Here is an 11,206-nt window from a genome sequence, read left to right as displayed (position 1 = left end):
CTATCTATCTATCTATCTATCTATCTATCTATCTATCTATCTATCTACTTATCTATAATTCCAATTTATCTGCAGTTAAATGAGTTAAACTATTTCTGTTATATGGGGATATTAAACTGCAAACATTGGTACTGTCAGAAAAACTGAATATCCATTCACGAAACAAACAAAAAATTAAAACATCTTTCTTGGTTCATATACAGTAACTGGAAAAAAATTCATTTGGAAAAGTGTCTTGAAAAAGAAAAAAAAAACTTTTTTAAAGGCACCTAGCTGCCCCAAAAGCTTTCTCAGTTATATAATTTTTCATTTTGAAATGGGGATGCATTTAAAATAATGATAAAGTAAATTATTCTTACCAAAATGCACCCTACCAAAGAAGAGTTTCAAGGTTTGCAATGGCACGCTAATAATGTTTGGCTACAGTTTTCCATTTTCAAAGGAGAAGTATAACCTTCTTGTCAATTTCAACATTTCAATGCTAAAAAGGACCCAGTCTTTTAGAAGTGAATGAAAAAATGGCTCTAATATGTTCCACAATGGCATTCTGGATCAGAGGTAGCATCTGGCTGAACAACCAGTTCCCTCAATAAAAGAAGTGTCCAGCTGAGGCAGCATTCTGTACTGCCTGAGCACTTAGAAAAATGCAGGCCAAGAGCTTTTTTATATTTATTTTAAACATAAAAGTAAAATGGTAGAGAATGGCCTTGAAAAAGAGCTTAACCCATTTTAAGCATGATCCCCCCCCCTTAAACAACTTCTCAATAAACCATCTAAGCAACAGGTCCAAAAACACCAGGAACCATCTTAAAGAATCTGAACATCAAAATATTGCCAAAGAGCTGAGCATAGTTCTATCATTGAGTCCAAATCCACAGTTTCTACAAAGATTGTTCTAGCAACCAAGCCATATTCTACATAAGAGAGGGAACTTTTGAGAACTCAATGTCAGATTCATTAGCAGCCTTTACTACTGTAGGAAAATTTTTGCTTATAAACTGTAGGTTTTAGAAAAAAAACTGAATGCAGTATCCAACATTTTTTTAAAGATACAACACATATAAAACAAATCCCTCAAAGTTTATAGACTTCTTAAAAAAATGCTGGAGAAGACAAGTATTTTCAGGGAAAAGGTGAAGTCATGCATTTAAATAAAGCCTACCAGAAAACCACTGCCAAGTTTTATCATCAAATAAGAAAGAAGTGCTTGATAGACAGAATCACAGCCTGTTGCCATAGCCTGAGAAGAGCTGACTAAAGATGGTTTGCTGTGGCTGATTCACTTGTATAGTGTAAAATTTACCCAGATCATACTGACATGCTGGGAAGTTGTACACTTCTGCTTGGAAGGATTGGTCCAAACAATCCTTGCAAATATTGTGATGACACAACCTCTCGACAGCAAATATACCTGGATATATCTTCAACTTTATTCAGGAATTTTGGTCCATCCTTCAGTACACCTAATACTTCGTTCCACATTTTTCCACTGGATTCATCATTCTTGATAAGATTCTTCTGCTGAGAGATGAATTTGTATGGTTCCACTTCAGTTTTCTTGGAGTAGGAGAGGACAGAAAGACCTCCCTACCCCCTTTTGTCTTCCTTTTCCTCTTTCCCTTTCCTTTATTGCAGATGTCAATTCCTCATCATTGCTCTTATTATTTTCTTTTCCCTTATCTTTGTTAGCAATTGCTTCCAAATATCCTTCAGGATACTGCGTTGTTCAGCCAAGATTCTTCATCCTGTTTTTCCCTTCCTTTGTTCATGGGCCGGGTTCATCAGCATCTCTCCTGAGGAGGTAATGCCACACAAGGAAACCAGATTTCCCTTTTTCAGTACAATACTTCATGACCTTATGTATTCCATTATTTGATTCCGTTCAGCTGGGGCATATTTGCTGTGTTTCCCTCCCTTAATGTTTCTCACCACCCTGACTGGTTTCCTAGCTCTCCAGTCCTTGGCTTCAGCTGAACCTCAGTCATTGATAGGAGCACTGCAGATCAAAGCCAGAGATTTTGTTCATGTTGAAGAGTTTTTGATCACAGGACTGCTCTGCTGTCTGTTTGTTGCCAAAAAGATCTCTGCCCCCCCTGCCCACATAAGTAAAAGAGTTGCCATGGTCTACATCATCTTCATAGCCTGCCAGGCTGCCAGGACCAGAGAGTAGATGTTGCTGTTGCTTCTGCCATGTATACCTGCCACCTGGGGACTATGGACTCCAGATTCAATCACCTGCACTCTGAACTTCCACATGGTACCAGTAGCATCCCAGGGGCTGCTTCATAATGATTAGAAGGCACAATAGTGCACTCTCTTGTACGATCCACACATGCCATACACTTGCCACAGTCTCTTTGAGATGCCATTGTGGCAGATGCCATCTTTGCCTTCTTTTTGCTCTCTTTTAACTTCTCCCTTGCCAAGACTGCTCACTGGCATCATTCCAACATAGAGGGCAATACCAGTCCTCATCATCTGGAACCTGGCTCGGCAGGGACCTGAAACAGTAGATATTGAAGGCTATGTCACACTCATCACACATCAGCTGCTTGTAGGGGTCTTGCTTTCCTCCACACATAGAGGAAGCACACATTCTGTAGATCTTATTGGGGTTATCTTTACAAAACAAAACAGAAAAAGCTTGTTACTTTAATGAAGTTACTAATTGTGTCTGTTAAAATTTAGTTAAATCTCTAAGGTCTATTAAATAACATTATCCACAAGTAATTTTCTTTCTTACCTGTGATTATTTCTTTCATTAAAAAAAAAAAACTTATTATTTCAGCATTTCTAAAACTAGATCAAATAGTAGTGGTGAAATGTCATACCTTTATTATCAAAAGTTTGTTTTTCTCCACAATAGATAATGACAGCTCTTGGTTTTAAATAATTATAGTTTACCAATTAAATAATAGTCAATTAATTCCATGTATTTAATGTAAATAGTGGTTGCATTTTGACAAAAACATTTTAAAATATCTATTGATAAAAATATGTGATTTTTATTGTTTGTGATACTAATGTGAGCTATAAATTTATACTCCCAATATTTAATTATCAGCATTCTACATATAAACCCAACCTGGTTATAATTTCTACTCTTTTTTAATTATGATGCTTTATAATATTTTTGCTGATATTGTATTCAATGTTTTGGCATTAATCTTTATTTGAGATGTTGGTCTAAGGCTTCTGCTTTGTCTCTTGATGCTTTTGGCATCAAAATTCTCTTTTTTTCATGGAAGGAATTTAGGTAGATGGATTTGTTACCTATGTTTATAAGCAATATGTGTAATATTTAATTCAATTTAATTATAATTTGAATATTTGATGGAATTAATTTGTAAATCTGGTTCTGAGTTTTTCCTCCCACTTTAGAAATTTATAGTTTGTTCAATATTTTTCCAGATTTATAAAACATTTTCTATGTTTATTTGTTTCATGTTGACATTCTATATTTTTGTAATTATTATTCTATTTGGTTTAAATTATTACATTTGCTGGCATGCAATTGAGCAACACAATTTCTCTTTTTAAAAATTGCTCTTGATCATTTTTGAACAGTATTTTGTTTTAAAATTTTGGCTATTTAATTTTCTTTTACATTTAAAATAATTAAATATCTAACTTTTTAAATCAAATGTTCAGTTTTCTTTATTAGAGTATTTGTTTTCATTTTTGTTTTTATTCTTGATTTTTTGAAATTTCTGTTTTTACTTATGATTATAGTCTTTCTTTTTTTTTTACTTTGTTATTAATCCAGTTTTTTTTTTAAAGTTACCAGACTCATCCATTGATCAGTTCTTTGATTTTTTTTTGTTGTTGTTGTTGATTAAATATTTAGGGCCACAATTCCCTTCTCCCCTCCCCCTAGAATACTTTGACTGAATTCCAACAGTTTTTAGTGTTTGTTTCATTATCATCTTTTGTTTTTATAAAATTTTCTATTTTCTCTATGTTTTGTTCTTTCACCCATACATTTTATTTGGTTATATTATTTAGTTTACTTTTAAGTTTCAATGCTTATTTTGAATGCTTTGATATTATTATGATTTTTATTTTGTTGTGGTCAGCAAATGGCATATTTACTATTTCTGTTTTTCTTCATTTGCTTATAAGGTTTGTATGCCTTAACATATGATGAATGTTTGTAAAAAGACAGTGCTTAGAGGATAACTATGTATATTAATTTTATTCACATTGAGTAAATATTGGAGGGCTATTGTACAAAAGTTTTAAAAATCAATTTAGTTCACTAACTTTTTTTTTAATTATCTTTTTTAACTTTGTCTCAATCAGGAAGAGAAGATGACTAGAGATCAGGGAGTAGTTACGCATGGCTAGGGCTTGAATGAAATAATGATAAAGCAAGAGAACTGATACCTATAAAATCTTTGCTTCTAGAGGAGATGATTGTTTCATTTCCTACTCACTAGAAATACTCTAAATAGAAGCCATTACTGCTATTACATCACTAAGTAAATACCTCCTATGTTGCTGTTAATGAGTATGTGCTTTTTTAATTTAGTAAAAACATTCAGGAATTAAGTCTTTTTGGAATCCTTATCTAGAGATCTTACCAAAGGCTATACTTGTTTTGTCCATTTAGTATCTGACTTGGTGAACCACCTACCTAACCTTTAAAAATAAAGGAAAAAGAGCAGAAAACACCAGTTAAGGATTTCTTCTCCAGGATTCTTCACACACATATTTCTTTTCTAGGATTCTTCACTTTTTGGAAATTTTTATTTGTTTAGGATTACATTTTTATTTTAATATCCTTCTTTGGACTTGATATTAATATATTACAATGCTGTACATGACAAAGAAAATAAGGAATGTCTGTCTGTGTTGTTAATTTTTCAGTTGTTTCGACTCTTTGTGACCTCATTTGGGGTTTTCTTGGCAAAGATACTAGAGTGGTTTACCTTTTCCTTATCCAATTCATTTTACAGATGAGAAAACTGAAGCAAACAGGGTGAAGTGACTTGTCCAGGATTACACCTCTAGTAAGTGTATGAAGCCATATTTGAATTTATGAAGGTGAATCTTCCTGACTCCAAGCTTGGTACTCCATCCACAGTACCATCTAGCTGCCACAATGTTTTTCAACAGACTCATATGTGTTTGCTTTAGCTCATTATTTAAATCTGAAATCACAGGGGAAAAGAAAGATGGGATAAGCATTTATTAAGCACCTACTATCTGCCAGTCTCCACTAAGCACTTTACAACATGATCTCATTTGATCTTCACAAAAAACTTGGGAGATAAGTGCTATTATTATTCTTATTTTATAGCTGAGGAAACTCAGCCAGACAGCACGGAAGTGATTTGCCCAGAGGCCAGTAAGTATCTGAGGTCATTTTAAAACTCGGTTCTCCCTAACTGCTAGCCAAGCAGTCTATGATATACATATACCACCTAGATTCTTCAGGTGTTCTGGTAAATGTAAAAATTCAATAAAGAAATTCATTCTTATGAAATTAAGGCTGCTTGAAGTTTCCTAAAATATGAAATTTCTGTTTTTTACTGTCCTAGTGGTAAGAAGTGACTACTTTTAGAATATCGATTTACTTCTGCTGTTTATATTTCAATACAGATTTTATTAACCGCATTCTTTCAATAGACAAACAGATGAACAAGAATATTTCTGCTTTAAAGGAGCACAACTTTTCAGCCTCCTGACTCTCTCTAAACTGCTTTTGTATCTCTTTTTTAGTGGCCTTCTCCTGCTTGAGATGCCTCCACTCCTATGGCCATTTCCTCTAACTGGTGAATTCTTCTTATTAACCTCAATCTGAAGAATGCCCACACCAGCCAAGTTCACTTCTACTACTACTCCTGAGTTTCAGAACTTCCTTTTGATCTTGGTCTCATGCGGACCTGCATTTTCCAGCTCCTTTTAATTATTTCCCCCTTTAGAATGTAAGCTCCTTAAAGGCATGTACTCTTTTTGTTTTTTTGCTTTTATTTGTATCCTCAGAGCTTAGAAAAGTGCCTGACACATAATAAGCACTTTATAAATTCATTTTCTGATTTAATATAATCTATTCTGAAAGGGATATGGTGAGACAGCCAAATTTTATAGTTTTGCTATTTACATATCCCTGTGCTTCAATAAATGTTTCCTATTAGTATAGATGTTATAATTTGATTAATATATAAACATTTATACTGTATCATTTTCTATTCCTTTAAGTGTACTGTACTTTTCCTGTTTATCTTTTAATTATGGCTTTTTGTTTTGTTTTGTTTTTTAACAGTTAACTTTTCTGAGAGCATAATTGCCACCTCAGCTTTTTTGAATTTCCCTAAGATATTTGAGATTCTACTCCAGTTCATCATTTAAACTCTGTATGAATCTTGATGTTTCATTTTTATTTTTTTTATTTTTTTAAATAAATTTATTTATTTTTAGTTTTCAACATTTACTTCCACAAGATTTTGAGTTCCAAATTTTCACCCCATCTTGCCCCTCCCCCCACCCCACGATGGCATGCATTCTGAATACCCCTTCCCCTAGTCTGCCTTCCCTTCTATCTCTCCCCCTCTTCTCTTATCCCCTTCCCCTTCTATTTTCCTGTAGGGCAGGATAGATTTCTGTACCCCATTTCCTGTATTTCTTATTTCCCAGTTGCATGTGAAAACATTTTTTTTAAATATGTGTTTTTCAAACTTTGGGTTCCAAATTTTCTCCCTTCCTCCCTCCCCACCCACCCTCATTGAAAAGGCCAGCAACTCAATATAGGTTATACATGTGCAGTTATGCAAAATACTTCCATAGTAGACATGCTGTGAAAAACTAACTCTATTTCCCTTAATCTTATCCTGCCCCCCTCATTTATTCTATTCTTTCTTTTGACCCTGTCTCTCCTCAAAAGTATTTGCTTCTGATTACCCCCTTTCCCAATCTGCCCTCCTCTCTATCATCCCCCTACTCTCTTGTCCCCTTTCCCCCATATTTTACTGTAGGGTAAGACAGATTTCCATACCCAATTGACTGTGTATGTTATTCCCTACTTAAGTCAAATCCTATGAGAATAAGATTCACTCATTCCCTCTCACCTTTCCCATTTCCCCTCCACTATAAAAGCCTTTTCTTGTCTGTTTCATATGAGATAATTTACCCCGTTCTACCTCTCCCTATCTACTTGTCCTAGTATAATCCTCTCTCACCCCTTAATTTTATTCTCCAGATATGACCCCTTCATCTTCAGTTCACCCTGTGCCCTCTATCTATCTATCTATCTATCTATCTATCTATCTATCTATCTATCTATCTATCTATCTATACGAACATATAATTTTTTCCCTCCAACTACCTATTACTGACAAAGGTCTCATGAGTTACAAATATCATCTTTCCATGAAGGAATATAAACAGTTCAACTTTAATAAGTCCCTTATGATTTCTTTTTTCCTGTTTACCTTTTCATGTTCCACCTGAGTCTTGTATTTGAAAGTCAAATTTTCTATTCAACTCTGGTCTTTTCATCAAGAATGCTTGAAAGTCCTCTATTTCACTGAATGACCATTTTTTCCCCTGAAGAATTATACTCATTTTGCTGGGTAGGTGATTCTTGGTTATAATCCTAATTCGTTAGCCCTCCAGAATATTATATTTCATGCCCTGCGGTTCCTTAATGTAGAAGCTGCTAAATCTTGTGTTCTCCTGATTGTGTTTCCACAATACTTGAATTGTTTCTTTCTGGCTGCTTGTAATATTTTCTCCTTGACCTGGGAACTCTGGAATTTGGCTACAATATTCCTAGGAGTTTTCCTTTGGAGATCTCTTTCAGGAGGAGATTTGTGGATTCTTTCAATTTCCATTTTGCCCTCTGGTTCTAAAATATCAGGGCAGTTTTCCTTGATAATTTCTTGAAAGATGATGTCTAAGCTCTTTTTTTGATCATGGCTTTCAGATAGTCCAATAATTTTTAAATTCTCTCTCCTGGATCTATTTGCCAGGTCAGTTTTTTTCCAATGAGATAGTTCACATTGTTTTCTAATTTTTCATTCTTTTGGATTTGTTTTACAGTGTCTTGATTTCTCATAAAGTCACTAGCTTCCAATTACTCTATTCTAATTTTTAAGGAAGTATTTTCTTCAGTAATCTTTTGGAATTCCTTTTCCATTTGGCCAATTTTGCTTTTTAGGGCATTCTCCTCATTGGCTTTTTGGACCTCTTTTGCCATTTGGTTAGGCTATTTTTTAAGGTGTTATTTTCTTCCATATTTTTTTGGGTTTCCTTTAGCAAGTTGTTGACTTGTTTTCCATGATTTTCTTGCATCATTCTCTTTTCTCTTCCCAGTTTTTCCTTTACTTCTCTTACTTGCTTCTCAAAATCCCTTTTGAGTTCTTCCAAGTCCTGGGACTGATTAATATTTTTCTTGGAGGCTTTGGATGTAGGACCTTTGACTTTGTTGTCTTCTTCTGGTTGTATGTTTTGATCTGCTTTGTCACCAAAGTAAGATAATACAGTCTGACTCTTTTGGCAAGGTTTGCTCATGATCCCAGCCAATTACTTGAGTTTTAAACTCTTTGTTAAGGTAAAAGTCTGCTTCCAATGTGGAGAATATACTGTCCTAAGCTTCAGGGGTTTGTACAGCTGTTTTCAGATATACTTCTAGGGATCTGTAAATTTTCAGTTCTTCCAAAGTGCTCTGATAAGGGGCGAGGTGTCTCCTCTCCACCACAACAATAAGCTCCACCACACCAGCACTTCTCCTCCCCCAGGACCGCCCCTCAGAACTGTGACCCAGATCCAAGCACCAGTAAAGCAAAAGATTCCTGCCTCAGCACTGGCAAAAAGATCCCTGCAATCCCCTCTGATCAGCCAATCAATTCCCCCTCAGCCTGTGGGCCAGAAGCTCAGGAAACAGCCATGGCCCCATGCTTTAGACTTGAGGCTGAGACGTAGCTCTTTTCTCACCGTAGTCACAGACTTTTCCCACTGACCTTCTAAGTTGTCTTTGGTATTCATGGGTTGACAACTCTGGAAATTGCCACAGCTGCCTACAATTCAGTCCTCTGATGCCTGCTCCAGGTAAGCTGTGGCCTGCGTGTATACACTGAACTGCTCTTCTCTTCCAGCCTGGCACGATATATGTTTCGAATCAACCATCCAGGTTATCTTGGCCTGGAAGTTTGTTTCACTCTGTCTTTTTGTGGGTTGTGCTGCTTTAGAATTTGTATAGAGTCATTTTTTACAGGTATTTGGAAGGTTTGGGGGACAGCTCAAGCAAGTCACTGCTTTCCCTCCGCCATCTTGGCTCTGCCCTTCAATTTTATTTTTTTAAAAGACATAGTGTTACATTCTCTCCTCTAAGACATTTTACAGATGATAAAATGGGAGTGTGTAGCTATTAAGTCATTTGTCCAAAATCACCCAGTTAATAAAATCAAAACCTAGGAATGGAACATTGATCTTATGATTCTATACTACTATAACCTACAACCTCATTCAGTTAGGAGCTCTTGCAGAAATCAGTTAGTCAACTCATAAACTGAAAATAGTATTTCCCTCCCTTTCCCACTCCATATCAGCTATAAGTTATTTTAACAACAGCAACAAGAAAATTAACACTGCATACCCCTTCCTGAGTAATGAGGCAAAATGAGAGTTAATATTTAGAAAGCTCCTTTGCATCAGTCTGAGATATCACACTGTCGATCTTCAGCACTGAGTAACAGAGAGGGGTAGGACAAGAAGTATAGAGCAAGGAAAGTGTATGACTTTCTAGTTCCTTATGAATTTGATCTTCAGCATGCATTTCTATTATTTGAGTAAAAAATACTGAGAATACCCAGAAAAATATATATTCTTATTAAGGTTTTTTTTGATTGATTTTTGTTGTTCTTCTTGCCATTGTTATTATTGTTGAACTTCTGGCTTTAATGGAGTTAGGAAAATTCCTGTTATGAACATTCTAGCCACTGGTATTATAACAAAGTCTCAAAAAGATGCCTGAGACAATGAAAGACTAAACAACTTGACAATGGTCACATAGCAAATAAGGAGCAGACTTGAGACTAAAACCCCAAAATTCCTGATTCCAAATCCAGTCCCCTATTCACTATATCATGTTGCTCTTCAAATATAAAGACCTAAAGAATTTTAAAGGTGAAAAATTGTTTGAGCAGAATTATTGAATAAGTGCTGGCATGTTTTGAGAAGTTTGAGAAAAGACTATGAGTGGAGGCAAAAAATTGTCAGTATTAGTCCAGGTCAGAGCATCAGTAGACACTGGCACATTTTGAAAATGTGATTTTTAAGAGTTTCAAGTCCTTATTATATTGGATTATTATTGTTTTCATTATCATATACAATTCAAAATAATGAATAATCCTTAAACAATAGTTTCCTTTGTAAATTCTTTGAAAGGCAATGTTTTATACGTAAATATTAATAATTATGTTAATAACTAATATTAACCAATATAATCTATTCATATAATAATAATAGTAGCAAACATATATAAACCCTAATATAGACAGACACTGTACTAATAACTACAAATATTATCTCATTTTATCCTGACAACAATTCTTAGAGTTGGGTGATTTATTATTACCCCCTTTTACAGTTAAGGAAACTGAAACAAACCAAGGTTAAGTGACTTGTTCAAAGTCACACAACTAATAAATGTCTGAGGCTGGATTTGAACTCAGGTCTTTTTGACTCTAGGCCCAGTGCTCTATTAATTATTGTTTTATATCCAAGCTGTTTCATAGATTCTGATTTCTTATTTATGAGAATGTATATAAAATTCAGCCTACAGGTTTATTTTATAACTCATATACAAGTATATCTGTACATATATATATAGATATGTATTTTATGCATATGTATATATGTATACATATGTATGAATCTGTGTGTCTGTGTGTGTTTATTAGTCCTTTTTATTAATATAGCTTCAAGAAATTCTCAATACTTTTTCCTCAGAACTCTCTCCCTGGATATTGAACACAAAATTGAATGGTTGTGTCTGCATCTTAAAAAACATATCCCTGGCACTCAATTTTCTTTCATTGTTTTAACAAAAGTTTGAGTGAGAAAGGAAGCTAGGTCAACGCAGGGCTAGAGAGAAAAACAAAACAAAACAACAAAATACAAAAAAAATCCCCACAAAACTGCAGGTTCTTTAAAAGACTACGTATCAGGAATATAAGACAGATATGACTTACTATCTGCTAGG

General features: G+C 34.6%; 1 pseudogene; it reads right to left on the bottom strand.

Annotated features, from left to right (window-relative positions):
• Positions 1-1,220: 1,220 nt before the first annotated feature.
• LOC114030043 lies at positions 1,221-3,797 on the bottom strand (annotated as a pseudogene).
• Between the last annotated feature and the right edge of the window lie 7,409 nt (positions 3,798-11,206).

The sequence above is a fragment of the Vombatus ursinus genome, unplaced genomic scaffold, assembly GCF_900497805.2.
Source record: "Vombatus ursinus unplaced genomic scaffold, bare-nosed wombat genome assembly UNPS02014945.1, whole genome shotgun sequence".
Lineage (NCBI taxonomy): Eukaryota > Metazoa > Chordata > Mammalia > Diprotodontia > Vombatidae > Vombatus > Vombatus ursinus.
This window is presented reverse-complemented; position numbering and strand designations above follow the sequence as displayed.